Source organism: Oryctolagus cuniculus, chromosome X, assembly GCF_051225735.1.
Source record: "Oryctolagus cuniculus isolate XC-2025 breed Fujian yellow rabbit chromosome X, ASM5122573v1, whole genome shotgun sequence".
NCBI lineage: Eukaryota > Metazoa > Chordata > Mammalia > Lagomorpha > Leporidae > Oryctolagus > Oryctolagus cuniculus.
Window position 1 is genome coordinate 29,485,899 of NC_142888.1, and position 17,856 is coordinate 29,503,754.

Consider the following 17,856-nt stretch of genomic DNA (forward strand, 5'->3'; position numbering starts at 1 on the left):
TGGGAAAGGTTTAGTGTGATGTGTGGGTCATACCATTACAGAGTCATCTACCTCCAGGGTCAGAATGGTGGTAATGGAAGAAATTAGAATTGCCCAGCTTCACCCCTGTCTCCCAGAGGGCCTTAAAGAGTTCAGCTTATTTGGGTATCTTCTGTTTCAATTTTCCTTTTAGTTAGAAGTTAACAGAATTTCTTTTTGTAATTTTGTGGGAGAGACGCTGAGGACCGTCCAACCAACCCCATAGTTGATTCTCATTGTGGGGGAACAAGGGAAATGATCCAGAAAAGAAAGTGATAAAATATTATTTTCTGCTATGTTCCAGGAGTTTCCAAGAATTCCATAATAAGGCAACTTTCATCTCAGCCTCTCAAAAGGAAAATCAGGAGCTCACTCTAGCAATCAACCTGGGAGCCATCTGTTGGGGTGCTTTCTCTTCACAAATTTGTGAAAAAAAAAAAAAACTGCCCTTCTGTCACTGTGGATGCTTCCAGCAGGGCCTGAAATCATCATGCAGTTGGCAAGCAAGTGAGCAGAGCCCGCTGCTGAACCTTTAGTCCTTGGAGGGAGGACTTGCCTAAGTCTCCTCTCCACCAGAAGATAGTTCTGGGCTGTCATGTGCAATGGCACTGAAGAATGTTCAGGGATTTCAGAGATGAAGTTGGATTGGTTGTCTCTCTAAAAACACCTTCTGTGGTCCCCTGATGTCAGTAAGAGCTGCCTTTAATGGTTAGCATGTTGCTCTGACCCCAGAGAAAGCACAATGGCTTAGGCTGTCCTGAATGCATGCTTATGGCACTCCATGGTCTGGAGAACTCCCAAAGAAAGCTCCCCCAGTATACCAATACTTTCTGCTTATTTTTATTTATCATTTTTATTTATTTATTTGAGAGGTAGAAAGATAGAGAACTCCCACCTGCTAGTTCCTTTCCCAAGTGACCAGAAGCCAGGAGGGACCAAAGCCAGGAGCTGGAAACTCAATCCAAGTCTCCCAGGTGGGTAGCCTGGAACTATCACCTACTGCATCCCAGGGTTTGCATTAGCAGAAAGCTGAAATCAAGAGTGGAGCTAGGACTAAGCACTCCAAAAGGGATGCATGCATCCCACCCTGTGTTGTAATTGCTAGGCCAAACACTCATCCCTATTTTATAATTTTTTTCCATTTTTAAAATTTAAAAACTATTTCATTGTGGTGAAATCCACACAAGATAAAACGTGCCATCTGAACCATTGTAAGTACACTGTTCAATGAAATGAAGTACATTCATACTGTTGTGCAGCCAGTCTCCAGGACGCTTTTCATCTTGCAAAACCAAAGCTCTGTATCCATTCAACAACAGCTCCTCATCTCCTCCTCTGCCAGCTCCTGACAATCACTGCTCTATTTTTTGTCCCTACAAGTGTGACTACTCTAGATATCTCATTCAGGCACAATCATGCAGTGTCTATCCTTTTGTGTGTGGTAACAATACACTAAGCATGATGTCCTCAAGGTTCAACCATGTTGTACACTGTCAGAATCGCCTTCCACTTTAAGGCAGAATGATATTCCATTGCATGTGTATATCAAATTTTGTTTACCCAATCATCCACTGATGGACACTTGGGTTGCATCTTGGCCATTATGAATAATGCTGCAAACATGCCTATGGGACTCTGCACTCAGTTCTTTTGGTTATATATCTGGAAGTAGAGTTGCTGGCTCTTAGGTAATTCTATTTTGAACTTTTTGCGGAGCCTCCATACTGTTTCCATTGCGGCTGAACAATACCACTTTCCATTTAGACCTGCGCCTCCTTTTGGCACCTTTTGGGAGTTCTCACTCATGAAGATAGGACTGACCACGTTGGCTATTGCAGTAGCCTTCTCCTGCCCAAATGTCCTCCATCCAAAGCAGGCTACTCTGGCAGAAAAGACTATTCTAGGTAACCTCAGTGACAGTCTTGTTTCTTGAAATGGGAAAATGATGAAGTTGCAAGAATGGTGTAGAGGGGCCGGCGCTGTGGTGCAGTGGGTTAAAGCCCTGGCCTGAAATGCCAGCATCCCATATGGGTGCCGGTTCTAGTCCTGGCTGCTCCTCTTCTGATCCAGATCTCTGCTGTGGCCTGGGAAAGCAGTGGAAGATGGCCTAAATTCTTGGGCCCCTGAATCCATGTGGGAGACCCAGAAGAAGCTCCTGGCTCCTGGCTTCAGACCAGCACAGCTCTGGCCGTTGTGGCCATCTGGGGAGTGAACCAGTGGATGGAAGACCTCTCTCTCTGTCTCTACCTCTCTCTGTAACTCTGTGTTTCAAATAAATAAAATAAATCTTAAAAAAAAAAAGTCTCGGTGACTTTATATGGCTTTGTACTCACGATGGTTGGCTTCATGTTAGGATCAAGAAAGACTTATCTGCCTATGTACTCATCCCTATGATGGTTATCATTTTATGATCATGGAGGGCCAGGGGAGCAGAACATTTGAATGACTTGCCCTGGCAGAGCCAGGATGTGGTGGCTGAGCCAAGAGGGAAAATCAAGAGTCTGTGTAGCCCCCTGCCTAAATCCACAACCTGCACTTGACCTAGGGAGCACAGCTAATTCAGAGAGGGCCCTGGGTTCCAGAAACTGCCCTTTGAGGGACTGACAGGGTAGCCAGATCCAGCTGTTGAGAACTAGCAGCATTTGACCCTGGACTTCCCTTACCAAGGACAGGATAGTCTGACCTTGCATGATGGAAAAAAGCTTCAGGGAGGTTCTTTTCTAGTGGTAGGAGTGAGAGAGAAGTGACTTTCTGGAGGCTCTTATAAACAAGTCCGAAAGCAAGCCAATTTTAGTTCAGCAAAAGGATGTTCCTTAAATCCTCCTTTCTCAGTTAAAATGCATGTGTGAGGGTTCCGAGAATCCCACCCACCAATGAAAAGTTGTGGGCGCATCTTGGCTTATAGAAGCATTCCAGTTTAGAAGAAGTAAACATTGGAGATATGGATCAGCCAGGCAGCCAAACATCTCCGGGGGCCAATGAGCACAGACCCTGGTTCTAATGGAAAAAAAAATACAACTCTTCATCCTGTTGTTTGAGGGGGGTATACACAAGCCCCTAAAGGATTCTGTCAAATTCCTTTCACTTGTCTACACTGTCTACAGCATCCCTGTATTGCAGTGTTCTGCATTTTCTAGATTATGTAACAACAAGGAAAAAAGTCTGTGCCCAACTCCATGAACATTTGCTTATTTTCTGTGACGTGACGGTAATTTACAGTGATGCAGCGGAGCAAACATGCTCCCTTCTCACAGAAACACTGCATAAACAGAGCTGTTAATCTTCTCGGTGAACATATCGTTCTTTCTATTGTATGTCTCTGGAAAATGTTCAACCCAGTTGGGGTCATGTGGGCTCCGTAAAAGTTACAATCCAGATAGATCTTGTCGTTCGAGTGGCCGTGCAGAAATCAGAAATGGAGGAAAACAGTTGGGCTCTTCCAGATTGTTCCTGTTGTATATTCCCTACACATGCAAACAGCAAGAGTGTGTGTCAAGTGATTAATCTCTATAAAGGCACTGGGGCCACACGAGTCTGTTCCTGGTGCATAAATCACTCTTGAAAGATAGATTCCACTAGCAGAACATCTTATTTTGAAAGAGATGTTAAGGAAACTTTCTCTGATCTTGACAGAAGCCCGGACACAGCGTTGAGGACAACGGCCTGTGGGCCCTCACGCTGGAGTGAGTCAGGGAGCATGAGAGGGGAGCAGAAGGAGGTGGCTCTATCAGCTGGGGCTAAAAATATCTGGAGACATAGGGAATTGTACCATCTCCTCATGACTCATCTCCAAGGCCAGGTTGGTGGTACTGTCCCTTCCCCCCAGGCACATCCCTCTAAGTTACAGGCCTTGTGTGGTTTTAATCTACTTCAAGGCTGTCTGAGGCTTATTTTAACCTCATTTTAAGTTAATAAAGTGCTGTGGTCAGGAGGTAGGGAGAGAAAGGAGGGAAGAACTGCATGCTTTGTCCAGGCTTTAAAAACACCCTGACTCGTCTTTATATTTTAAGGTCACATTCTATCACGGATTGCAAATCACATCATCAGCAGGGCTTCAGCTCTCACGCCCTGTGCAAATGTTGCACGGGCAGTTACGTGACTGACCAAAATGTAGTAAATTTGGAGCAATAAATTGGTTAAATGAGAATGCCTCACTCTACAAAAGCCTTCTGCAGAATGTACAGCCATAGGAATGATGGCAGCCTTGTCACAAGTCCAGAGTTTGTCATAATTCTACGATGCATTATTAATTGCTTTCCAGTGGGGGGTAAACCAGGCATTCTGTTTATTTTTTATTTTTTATCAAAGCCAAAATATCAAAGCAAAAGTTGTTCAGTGAAACCTACTCATCCAGGATGAGACAGAGGGCTATAAAAGTCTGGGCAAATGCTCGTATGTCTCTCAATGTGTCTAAGCCTCCTTTTGCTTCTTGTTTTAAAGGTCCCAAACTTTGTGTGATTGCATTGGATGTATGCTCATGAAACTCCAAGAGAAAAGCAGCTGTTCTAATTACAGGCACACCTCATCTTGTTGTACTCATGGACACAGTGGTTTTTAAAAATTGAAATTTGGGGCAACCTTGGGAAACATCAAGTCCATTGACACCATTTCTGACAGTTCTAGTGATTGTGGTTTTTTTTGTTGTTTAGAAATAAAGTGGTTTTGGCCGGCACCGTGGCTCAATAGGCTAATCCTCCACCTTGCAGCGCCGGCACACCGGGTTCTAGTCCCGGTCGGGGCGCCGGATTCTGTCCCGGTTGCCCCTCTTCCAGGCCAGCTCTCTGCTGTAGCCCGGGAAGGCAGTGGAGGATGGCCCAAGTGCTTGGGCCCTGCACCCCATGGGAGACCAGGAGAACCTGGCTCCTGCCTTCGGATCAGCGCAGTGCGCCGGCCGCAGCGCGCCAGCCGTGGCGGCCATTGGAGGGTGAACCAACGGCAAAAGGAAGACCTTTCTCTCTGTCTCTCTCTCTCTCACTGTCCACTCTGCCTGTCAAAAAAAAAAAAGGAATAAAGTGTTTATTTAAAAATATTTACTTAATTTATTTGAGAAACAGAGACAAACTGTGAGAGAGAGAGATACAGAGAAAGCTGTCATTTGCTGGTTCATTCACCAAATGTCTACAGCATCTTGGGTTGGGCCATGCTGAAGCCAGGAACCAGGATCTCAATCCAAGTTTCCCACACAGGAGACAGGAATCCAACCACTTGAGCCATCATAGCTGCCTCCCAGGGTCTGCATCAGAAAGTTGAAATCAGGAGCAGAGTGGTTGATACAGGACATAGGTATCCTAATTTTTGACTTTACTGCAAACACCCACCTCAAATATTTTTTAACTAAGGTATATAGGTTGCATTTTTAGACATAATTCTGGTGCACTGCATTGGGTTAAGACACCACCTATGTCACCCGCATCCCACATTAGAGTGTTGGTTCAAGGCCCAGCTTCTCTGCTTCCAATCCAGCTCCCTGCTAATGCACCTGGGAAAGCAGTGGAGACCAGGATGGAGTGCAGGCTCTTGGCTTCAACCTGATTCAGCCCTGGACATTGCAGCCATCTGGGGAGTGAATCAATAGATAGGAGATCAGATCTCTCTCTCTGTATGTCATTCAAATAAATCAATAAATCTTTGAAAAAATAGACTACAGCATGGTATATACATAATTTTTATGAGGGTGCTTCAAAATGTTCATGGAAAATGGAATAAAAATATTTGGTACAAAAGAATTTTGAAATCTATGAATAATTTCTTCATAATATGCATTTTCTATGAATTACTTGAAGGCCCTTATAATGTGTACCAGCAATGCAAAAAATTCATGTGACTTGCTTTATATGCCTGTACTTTTCTACTCTCCCCCTGCATTCTTGGGCTTCACAAACTCCCTGGAACTCTAATAGGATGAGGATTAGGACTGATTTGGCCTGGCAGAAGAGCTGGGGTGCTGTCCTCGGTGCTCCCTACAGCACTTGCAAAAAGCAAAAATGGGACTCTCCTGGAGGTGGGGAAGACATGGCCTAGCCTACAGGGTCTCCACAGCAGTGGTTCTCAGCTCATGTTTAAAGGCCATGTCTCACCCCCTCTGTTCTTTTTGGCCCAGGCCATTCAATGAAGGCCAGGGCAAGTGTTACTGAGGCAGCCAAAATCCTTTTCCAAGAAAGATGGAAGATGGCTCCAACAAATTGGGTTGCCCTCTCCCTCCTTTGATTTCATCAAGACACTGCAAAGCTATTAGTGACCTGTGCTGTCCCCAAATGGGAATCCAAATAACTTGCCAGGGAAGACAGTCTGACGGGGGTCAACAGAATCCTGATATTTTGGTTCCTAAGTGCTCTGTGTCTCTTTATGTTCTGTGCCAATTAGTCCATTGTGGTCAGCATCTCATGTGGAGAACACACTCGTAAATCTAACTGGAAACCAGAGCATGGCACGACTACTTGACCATGGGAAAAGTCCATGTGATTTATGAGGTACGATGACCCAGGGAGCCGTAGTGTACTTTCTTCTCTGCTGCCTGGCTTCACTGTGCTGGCCATGGAGTTGGCCCTTCAGTCTCACAATCGCAGGATTCACGGCTTGCCTCTTGCAGCGAGAATGGGTCAGGAAGGAAGGGGTAAAAAGCAGGAGGAAGAGTTGCTCTTTAATGACTGCTTCTTTTAATATTAAATTATTCTTCATGAAAACAACTAGATTCAGCAGTCTGTGGTGCAGGCCACATTTTTCTGTTAATGTGACCAGGAGCCCTGCCTTGGAGGAACTCTGAGAAAACCCACGCTCATGTAAATAATCTGGAAAGTCTTGTGAACCAGAGGCAGGCTGCCACTTTTCAAAGGGGACACCATTAGAAATGCCTCGCAGTCCAGTTGCATGAAGGGAATTTGGTCTAGAGTGCACATCACATAAATGACAAGTCCTCTGAGAATACCGTCCATGTCCCCACATCTTGTGCTCCAAATGGCATTGTGGTGGAGGCTACTGGCTTCCTTTGCTGTGGGCTTGGTGGCTAGGGTGTGGGTTGGCCCAATGAAGGGAAAACATCTCTTCCCACATAGGTGCTAAGTGATCCCGAATGGCCCACCCAGCAATACTGCTTTCAAAGTGATCTAGGCTTCTACCATCTCCACAGAGGGCCCAAACCCAGGGCATGTCAGGAACTCCTGGTCATAAGGAAAGAGCAAGCCAAGAAGGGCTAAAATGGGAACTGTGGACAAAACCCTCTGGGGTGAACAAAGGCGCCTCTCTTGAGGGTACATCAAAGCAAATCTCTAAATCTAAAAGGGTGCAGCAACTGTAGGTGTGTCCAACTGGGCAGCAGGAAGATGGTGAGTCCTCAAGGCACGGGTGGTGATGATATCTGAGCAGACATGGACAAGCCAGAAAGATGGGTGTCAGGCTTAGGGAAGGGGGCTGGCCGAAACTGCTCTAGACTGCTCCGTGAGAGCAGAGCCCCTGTCTGTCTGATCGGTGCTCTTCCCTCTGCTGGAGGCAGGGTCACCAAACATTAGGGTCTCAATTACCATCTGATGGGATCAGTAAGATGATTGAGGCTCCCTAGCTGGCAAAGTGAGAGCACAAATGCACATAGCAACAGTCTATGGTTACCAGTGACAATGATATTAGTTCATGCATGTACAGAGGTCTCTAGCCACAGTGTTGCTTTCCATGGTTTCAGTAGCCAGAAGTCAACTGTCTCTCAAAAATATTAGATGGAGGGCATTGGTTCGAGTCCCAGCTGGTCTACTTCCCATCCTGCTCTCTGCTATGGCCTGGGAAAGCAGTAGAAGGTGGTCCTAGTCCTTGGGCCCCTGCACCTGTGTGGGAGTGAACCAGTGGATGGAAGACTTCTAACTCTGCCTTTCAAATAAATCTTTTTAAAATATCTAACTGGTCCAAGATAGCTTCAAATGTGTCTCATCTTCTTCCTAGGACCAATGGCTAGTTGAGGCACATTCTTGTCATGGTCTTGTCTGATGTACAAGAGTACAAGTTCAACCAGGCAGTCACATTTCAAGACCCTACTAGAGTTCTGTGTGTTGACATCCCATTGTTAAAATATCTCATGTGATCAAGTTGAGAGTCAAAGTAGTGGAAATTATGCTCTGTGGGAGAAACATCAATGTCATAGAGCAAAAGGTGTAGCTATAGGAAAGGAGTGAAGAGCAAGGACTGACAACCAGAAAGCATTCCATGATGATGCCCGAAGATACTAAATCTCTTAGAGTGCCTTAGTCCCTTCGATATGCCTCTAGCACCTGTCACACTAATTTCTGGATGTCATTTTTCTGGGCTCCACTTTGAACTGGGTGTTTTTCAAAGGCAAAGATGGAGTCTTATTTCTTTTCTAATCCCTAGCACCTAACACAATGTCTGGCACACAGTGGGTATCTCATGAATGTTTGTTCCCATGAATGAATGAATGTTCTCATGAATGAATGTATGTTCATTACTCTCAGATCATCATTCCTCATCAGTTTCTGGGAAGTCTGAATTTGGGGTGACTGAGGCCTTGAAAGTTCATGATAAGCCCACTAAGTATCATCAGGGACCCCTGGCCCAGGCAGCATACCCTCCCATAATTAGCTCATAGACCTCCTCATTGACTGCCCCTGTCCTTACTCCAAAGCTCACCTTCCCATCCACTCTGAGGGGCAAGTCTGTTTTGTTTTACTCCCAAAGAAGGGAAGTATTTTCCTTTCAAATAATGATAGCTTTCAGCCAATGTGGTGGCATAACTACACCTCTTTTTTTTTTAAGTCTTCAGAAGTCATCCTTTTTTCTCCACTATCAAATTTTCATCCATCAAGATGCTTGAAGCAAGTTCTTGGAGGCAGATCCAGAGAGCATTTCATGTCTGTGATGATCAGCAACTTTTTGAAAGTCACACACCTGTCAGCTCCATCCCACCCCAGATTGAGCTCCTAATAACTCCTGCCTCCCCACATATACCCCAAAGAGGGATTTATGTAGCTTTATTTCCTCTTTGTTTTGATCCTTAATCCCAGAATCCCAGGAAGCCATGAGGCCTTCGTGTAACTAGAACTGAAGTCTTGTCCTAAAAGCCTAGATATCTGAAGGTAGGTAGTAGTTGAGGCTCCTTGCCTAATCATGTTTGATACACGCTACAAACAGATCCAAAGAAATTGAGAGCTGTTGGATTTATTAAAAAAAAAAAAAAACATTTGAAGGGCTCAGCTTACCTTTCTTCTTCACTGGATTTCATAATAGTGGACAGTTCTCTGTTCTGTCATAGATTATTTGCTTTTCTAAATACACTTTTTACAGTAAATTAAGAAGTATTTTACTCAATAGGATACTTTTTGGATTTCCAATGGGAGTATTTTTGCCCAAAGGGGAACTGGTATTGTCAAAGTTGTCTTCATGAATTGCACTTGAGGTCAAATTAAAAACAGTCTTTGGAGCTCAATTACAGAATTATAGAAATCATAGGCCTTGAAGGAAAAATAGCTCTTTTACTTCCTGGAAAAAAAAAAGTCAAATTTGAACTTGTAAAGGTTGAGCCACAGTGAGAGCTATGAAAGAAACATTTCCTCTTTTCTTTTATTCCAGGACCAAATTCAACTAAAAAGTGGACTAATTTTGCAACAAAAGTGCCCTAAGGGCCTTTTTGTGCCCAGTTAAGTACCACAGGAGAGACAAAAGGATTAAAAACTACGGTGACTGCTCTCGGGAATCTACAAGTCGAATATGGGAATCAACCAAAAAGAACATTCGGACTATATAGTGTGTTCTACTCCAGAGCTTTTTAAACTTTAATGTATTTTCAAATAGTCTCTGATTTAGGAGTTCTGAGATGGGGCTCAAGAGTCTACATATCTAATAAGCTTCTAGATGAAACTATTGCCATTAATCTGTGGTCCCCACTTATGGTAGCAAAGTTCCAGTTGTGGAACAGAGTAGCAATGTAAAAGTGAGGGAGTTAATAAAGGTGAGAGTGTTAAGGAGTATGCAGATCTGGGATAATAAGCATCCAGCCACGCCAAAGTCTCACAAAGGATTCTCACTGACCAAGGACCCATGGTGGGGGGTCCCCAGGAGTGAATGACAAACATGTTGCCCCTTAACTCAGTTTTGCCCGCACACATTCTTACAAATTGATGAAATATAAATCGATTCTGCCCCCACCTAAGCAGACAGACTCCTAGTGTATACAAAAGGTCTTCAAAAAGTTTATATATTATGAAAAAACTATATGGATTTCAAAAATTTTTACATCAAAAAATCTTTTAATTCCATTTTACATGAATTTTTTGAAGTGACCTTATATTTATATCATAGTAGGCATGATATCAGATATATATATATAAAATTTATACACACATATGCACACAATCGTCCCTTAGTATCCATGGGGGACTGGTTCAAGGACTCTCCCATGGACACCCATATCTGGGGATGCTCACGTTCTTTATAGAAAATGGCATTTTGCATAGAACCTACACACATCCTCCTGTATACTTTAAATTTCCTCAAGACTACTTATAATACCTAATGCAGTATAATTGCTATATAGTTATTATACTGTATGATTTAAATAATAATGACACAGAAAAACAGTCTGTACATGTTCAGTACAGACACCATCATTGTAGGCCTAACTACATAGTACAGGCTAGCAGCAGCATAACTTTTTTTTCTGGATATTTTGACTCTATGGTTGGTGGAATCTAGGGATAGAGGGCTAGTTATGTGTGTGTGCTGCTGGTTTATTTCCATTAAATGTCTGATGACACAAACATAGAAGTACAACACTGTAAGCCTTACTATTCATGTAAGACTAGTTATGATCAATTGAACTTCCAAACCAAAATATTTGACCGGGATTGTCTACCAGGACAGAGTGATAGCTGCAATAAGCTCTATTTAAAGCTTCATGATATGCTTCCCAAGAAGTTATATGACTTGAGAAATTATAAAAGAAAACCAGAGGTGACTGTTTGGCCTAGTGGTTAGGGCAAGAGTTAAAATGCCTTTGTTGCATACTGGAATGCTTGAGTTTGATTCTGGACTCTGGCTCCTGACGCCAGCTTCTTGCTGATGCAGACCCTGAAAGTCAATGATGGCTCAAGTAGTTGGGTTCCTGTGCCCCAAAGTGGGAGACTTGGATTGAACTCCCAGCTCCTGGCTCTGGCCTCACCTGACCCTCGCCATTCTGGGCATTTGGGGAGTGAACCAGCAGATAGGAGCTCATTCTCTAATAATAAAAAATTATATATAATATTTATATTAAGTAAAATATATAAATACAATTATATAAATTTCAATATAAATATTAAAATAATATCTATGTAATATTAAAAACAAACTGGGCTGGTGTAGCAAGTAAAGCCTCTGCTTGTGATGCTGACATCCCATGTGGGTGCTGGTTTGAGTCCTGGCTGCTCCACTTCCAATCCAGCTCCCTGCTAATGGCCTGGGTAAGGCAGAAGAGGATGGTCCAAGTGCTTGGGCCCTTGTCACCCATGTGGGAGACCTGCAGCAGTTCCTGGCTCCTGGCTTTGATGTGGCCCAGCCCTGGCTGTTGTGCTCATCTGGAGAGTGAACCAGCAGACAGGAAAGCTCTCTCTCTGTCTCCTTCTCTGTAATACTTTCAAATAGATAAATCTTAAAGAAGAGAAACTACTTTAACACAGTAGTTTTGTTGCCTTTCTTTGGAACATTGATTTTGTTCAGTCCTTGGAACGGAATTAGAAAGTAAATGGTTAGGACCAGCGCTGTGGCGCAGTGGGTTAACGCCCTGGCCTGAAGTGCTGGCATCCCATATGGTCACTGGTTCTAGTCCCAGCTGCTCCTCCTCCGATCCAGCTCTCTGCTGTGGCCTGGGAAAGCAGTGGAGGATGACCCAAGTCCTTGGGCCCCTGCACCATGTGGGAGACCCAGAAGAAGCTCCTGGCTCCTGGTTTCAGATTGGCGCAGCTCAGGCCATTGTGGCCAGTTAGGGAGTGAGCCATCGGATGGAAGATCTGTCTCTGTGTCTGCCTCTCCTCTCTGTGTAACTCTGACTTTCAAATAAATTTAAAAAAAAAAGTGAGTAGTTTATTTATATTATTGTTATTAATTGAAAAAAAAAAAACTAACTTGGCATCCATCACATACATCAACTAACATTGAGTAAATGTTTAAAGAAGATCAGTGGGGAAAAGTACTAAGCTATTAGTCTGGTGTCCCCACCACCTCACCATAAGGGAAGGGGTTTAGAACACTGTAGTGAGGAAGAGAATTCAGGCAACAGCAGTAGAAATGTTTGCTTAGAGCTAGAAAAGGGTTGTGGAAAATAAGGTTGCCAAGGCAGGTTGTGGCCAGATGGTGGAGAACCAGCTAAATGCCTAGCTAAGGGTCTGGATGCTCTTCATTAGGAAAAGCACATTTTTGACCCAGAGATGAAAAAAAATGAAAAGGACCACATTGAAGTAATTGGTAGTGGGCACTTGGCAAAGCTTGCTGTGAGCCATTCACCCACTTGACAGCTCCTCAGATGGTTCTTAGGATGGTTGGGGAGGAGTGTCCAAGTTCAAGGTAAATGCAACAGCGGATTGCGGACGAGAGAGCTAATCCTCAGCACCTTGGGATCAGACCCAAACCAGAAGCTTCTCAGAGAGCTCAAAAGACTTAGACAGTGACTTGTCCTCAGGGGGGGCAAAAGGCCTTGCAGGTCCCCGAGAGACTGAGGGCATCCGTATTTTTCTCATTAACTTATTCATGACACGAAGTATTATGTCTTGCTGAGGATGGTGGAAAATATTTCAATGAAGCCTTAAGTTGGAAAAAAATGAGGTTTTTTTTTTCCTTTTTATGACCCCAAGCCAAAGAAAAAGTTTGTCACACTGAATGTTTATGAGAGGGGTAAGCTGAAGGAGCAGACACAGCCAAATCCCTCTGACTCATTACTGAGCTGTACGAGCAGCGTGCACAATTAGTAGGCAACACAATTTACCCAGCCCCCAGGGTGGGGACAGGGGAGGTGGTAGTTGGGCGGGGTGGGTAGTAAGGTGGAAATTAGAATTTTCAAAGTTATAAATTTACTCAAGACAGCAAGATGACCCCTCTGAGTGAAGCCAGGTCTATGTGACCATCAGTCACTTCTGAGCGCCAATAGGTCGCTTGTTTGACCCTGCTGTCCATATAGCTAACATGAGTAATGTATTAGCAATGTGAGAAGCCTCACATCATAAAAGCAAAGGGGAATAAATCAGCCAGGATTGTCAGGATGTGGAAGAGGCAGAGATTTTGAACTGAGACTCCACTGAGCCCGGCACTGCTCTGCTGCTTGCTCTGAAGATGCTGGGTCCCAATTCCTGTGCTCGCGTGACCGCGGTGTCGCCCAGCCCTGGACCACAGCATCCTCTGTTCCTGCTGCAAGAGGATTATTGGTGACGAACAGCATCCCAGGGGCGTGGCAATGATTTTTGATTGTTGCATTTGTCAACACATTTTTGCTGCTCATTATTTTCTTTATTCATTCAATATTTATATACCATCTCTATGCCAAGAACTATACAAGGCATGGGGGAAAACAATGGTCAAAACCCAAGCACGCCCTCAGTGGGCTTTCAGTTACGACAGCTCAGGGACAGTCTGAAAGTGTTGGGTTCTAGATTATTCCAGAATTGCCCATGCAAGAACCTTCTCCAAGCCACAGGGAGGTGTAAATCCTCCAGGAAAAAACAAATCTCTTGTTGATAGGACTACAAGTGAGGTCTCTGACTGCCTGGTGGTATAGGAGAGGAGACTTGGTGGAAACCAGTCTAGAGCTTTCTTCTTCCTGTCTACTGTAGAAGTGACAGATGTATGCTATTCAACATGAATTCTCAGATTCAAACCTGTGTCGCCAATGTTTGTGGTGACTTCAAAAAGTCTATGGAAAACAGATTTAAAAGATAAGTGTTTTTGAATGTGAAACAATTCGGAAACCCAAGCATAGTTTTTTCCTAATACATATTTTTCGTGAGCTTTCTGAAGCTCCTCATATGCATGGATTTTTAAAAATTGGCTCCAAAATAAACATTTTTATTCCATTTTCCATAAGCCTTCTGAAGTGCCATCATCGATGCAGCTTCTCTGCATATTCTGACCAAGCACTACCTTCCCAACCCCAGGCCCTGCTCCTACTCAGAGCTACCCTCATCCTAACACCGCATCCTTTGTAGCGGATACCTCGAGAGCTTGATGGTGACCATCAGAAGGATCTAAGAGTGGTGGACTGATTTTCATTCCTGAAACAAAAAGAATATACTCACTGTGTTACAGACCCCCTCCCACTGCCATTAAGGAGCCAATGCAAGGGACTGCCACAGACTCCCTCCTGCATGTTAGCAAAGTGCCAGCTGGGTCTAAGCAAACAAGTACTAACTTAAAAACCAATTCAGTTCCCCACCTGCCATAGAGGCCTAATCACATACTTGAAAAGATGGTTGTGTGCTCCTGCAATTGTCTTTAAGCTATGATTTACTCATTCCTGTATATAAAACTATTCTACCTTGCAGTTGTGATTTGTTAATCCCTGAGGGCCTAAGATAACGGTGTGCTCCCTGAAACTGCCTCAGGGGCTTGACTTTTATTTATCTGAAAGGCAGAGTTGGGGGTGGGGGGGTCTTCTACTCACTTGTTTACTCCCAAATTAGCCTCAATGGCCAGAACTGGGCCGATCCGAAGCCAGGAGCTTCTTCCAGGGCCCCCATGTGGGTGCAGGGCCCCAAGGACTTGGGCCATCTTCTACTGCTTTCCCAGGCCATAGCAGAGAGCTGGATCAGAAGTGGAGCAGCTGGGACTTGAACCGGCATCCATATGGGATGCTGGCACTGCAGGTGGCTGCTTTACCTACCATGCCACAGCACTGCCCCTTAACCCTTTCTCTTTTAAAATCCGTCCTGCTAGCTTATAAATGGGGAAAGGGCATATTTGGGCCATGGAGTCCCCCTTGCTCCAGGTGGTCACTCCTACTACTGTCTCCCTGCATCAACTCTTGTTTCTCTATTGAGGTTAGTGTTGAGAAATGTGGGCCTAATTATGGTACTGTAACATCTATAGCATGCTAGGAACTTTCATCTCTGACAAATGGTTGCAGACTTCAGAAAGAAATGATTATCACTGCTATGTTATTTCTAATTTTTAAAAAGTAAGAAATTAAATAGGCTTTGATGATATTCACTGTGCTGGTCAAATTGACATACTTCCAGAAGTCACTAGTGACTCACAGTGGGCACTGTATTCTGAGAGAAAAGAGGGTGCTTCAAGATATAATGGGGGGCTGTGGATTAGTGGGTGGAGTTTCCACCTTCGGTGTCGGCATCCCATATGGGCACCGGTTCTAGTCCTGGCTGTTCCTCTTCCAATCCAGCTCTCTGTTATGGCCTGCGACAGCAGAAGATGGCCCAAGTGCTTGGGCACCTATACCTGCATGGGAGACCCGGAAGAAACTCTTGGCTCCTGGCTTCGGATCAGTGCAGCTCTGGCTATTGTGACCACTTGGGGAGTGAACCAGCGGATGGGAGACCTTTCTCTCTGTCTCTCCCTCTCTCTGTAATTCTACCTTTCAATAAATAAGTAAATAAATAAAAATCTTTTAAAAAAGATACAATGGGGACAAGAATAAGATTGGTGGTTTTCAGGGGATGGGGAAAGGTTACTCTGAGAGTGACTGGTTAACAACATACAGGGTCTCACAGGCTAGAACTGTGATGTAGTGCGTAAAGCAGCCACCTGTAGTGCCAGCATCCCATGTGTACTCAAGTTCGAGTCCCTGGTGCTCTACTTCCGATCCAGTTCCCTGCTGTGGCCTGGGAAAGCAGTAGAAGACGGCCCAAGTGCTTGGGCCCCTGCACCCACATGGGAGACCCGGAGGAGGTTCTTGGTTCCTGGCTTCATCCTAGCCCAGCTTCAGCCATTTTTCATTCCCCAAATGCCCATCATGTCTGAGGCTGGACTGGGGATAAACCTGGGAGCTGGGCACTCACTCCGGGTCTTCCACATGGCTGGCAGGAATCCAGTTACTGGAGCCATCACCACTGACTCCCAGCATGCACACCAGCAGGAAGCAGGACGCTAGGATCAGAAGCTGAGCTTGACTCAACCCCAGACATGCTGATACGGCATGTGGGCCTTAGACACTGCATCTTAACCACTGTGCCAAATGCCGACCTCTAGATTATTTTATTTTTAAAAGAGTTATTTTATTTATTTGTAGAGAGATCTTCCATCAGCTGGCTCACTCCCTAAATGGCCACAATGGCTAGAAGTGGGCTGATCTGAAGCCAGGAGCCTCTTCTGGGTCTTCCATGTGGGCAGCAAGGGCCCAAGAACTCAGGCCATTCTCTGCTGCTTTCCCAGGTGCATGAGTAGGGAGCTGGATCAGAAGTGGAGTAGCTGGGACTTGAGCTGGCACCCACATGGGATTGCCAGCACTGCAAGTCGTGGCTTCACTCGCTATACCACAGCGCTGGCCCTGATTATATTATTTTAAAAAGCAGAGTCTTTAACCTTCTTGATGGGATGGGCAATAATCATGAAAATTGCTTGTACCATACTGAGATCTTGTGGGAAAGCACTTTTAAAGTAATGGAACTTAATCTTTTTTTTACGTTAAATAAGAATTCCAAATCTGCTGACTTTTCCTGGCATGACAAGTGATCTGAAACCAAGCCTCTATGCAGCCCCTTGACTGCAGATGCTGGATAGTCCAGGTCCCAGCCTTCCAGTCTTCCTTCCCAAGCTTGTCTTTGCCCTGTTTTAATTGTTGCACATCAACCTGTTATTAAAATTAACTCACTGAATTGAGGGAGTGGTGCAGCTACCACCACCTGTATGTAGCACCCAGACGAACTGAAGCTTACTTTTCCATCATAAAGAGCACAGATGGCCAGCACCACGGCTCACTAGGCTAATCCTCCACCTTGCGGCGCCGGCACACCGGGTTCTAGTCCCAGTCGGGGCGCCGGATTCTGTCCCGGTTGCCCCTCTTCCAGGCCAGCTCTCTGCTGTGGCCAGGGAGTGCAGTGGAGGATGGCCCAAGTGCTTGGGTCCTGCACCCCATGGGAGACCAGGAGAAGCACCTGGCTCCTGGCTCCTGCCATCGGATCAGCGCGGTGCGCCGGCCGCAGTGCGCCTGCCGCGGTGGCCATTGGAGGATGAACCAACGGCAAAGGAAGCCCTTTCTCTCTGTTTCTCTCTCACTGTCCACTCTGCCTGTCAAAAAAAAGCACGGAATTGAGGATCAACCAAGGAAGGCCGCAGGCACTGCAGACTAACCAGGAACTTGGACATGAACTGAATACACGTCTCTCAACTCCAACTTAGATCCTTAAGAACCTTAATCCTTAATTCTTTTGTATTGGGGAACATAAACCAAAATTTAATATTTCGAGTTCTTGCTGTTTACTTAGATAAGAATTCTAAGCACTGGCTCAAACAAGACATGCAACATGGTAAGGTTCAGGATTTGTTTGGAAAGTGTGAGAAATAGACAGGAACGTGAGGACTTTATTAAGGGAGACGGGCCCAGGAAGGGCAAACGGGAAGTTCCATACCTGCCTTTTCCAGGGAGAAGCCCAGAGACTGCAAGCGAGAGTGCGCATGGGCGGGAGTGCGGTAGCTGGCAGAGGTGCAGGAGAGCAGGCACGAGAAGCTGGGAAACGGCCCAGTGCAAGAGGTGCCCAGGAAAGCAGGGGCAGGCCCAGCGCACTCTAGCCTCTTATCCACTTCCAAAAGGGGCGTGGTTACTGGTTATGTAGTCTGATTGACAGGTGAGTGGATACAGGTGAGATCACGCTTGGGGCAGGGGGGTGTGGCCTCCAGTCCATGAGCCTAATTCTATCTTCTTGATGA

The 17,856-nt window shown here is 45.1% G+C and overlaps 2 long non-coding RNA genes across 4 annotated transcripts in view; one reads left to right on the plus strand and one right to left on the minus strand.

Moving 5' to 3' along the window:
- Positions 1-5,069: 5,069 nt before the first annotated feature.
- On the minus strand, positions 5,070-17,746 carry LOC127484789 (uncharacterized). 2 transcript variants are annotated; one of them, XR_016227635.1, is made up of 3 exons: positions 17,559-17,746; positions 5,498-5,574; positions 5,070-5,251 (listed from the first exon to the last, which is right to left on the minus strand). It is a non-coding gene; the product is annotated as an uncharacterized LOC127484789 (long non-coding RNA). The 2 variants fall into 2 exon arrangements; XR_016227636.1 differs by having other exon boundaries at positions 5,426-5,574; positions 17,559-17,696.
- The window catches only part of LOC149119588 (uncharacterized), a 56,512-nt gene continuing 56,292 nt past the window's right edge, over positions 17,637-17,856 (plus strand). For both annotated transcript variants that reach the window (XR_016227638.1, XR_016227637.1), the window contains exon 1: positions 17,637-17,774. This is a non-coding gene — a long non-coding RNA (uncharacterized LOC149119588). The remainder of the gene's footprint in view (positions 17,775-17,856) is intronic.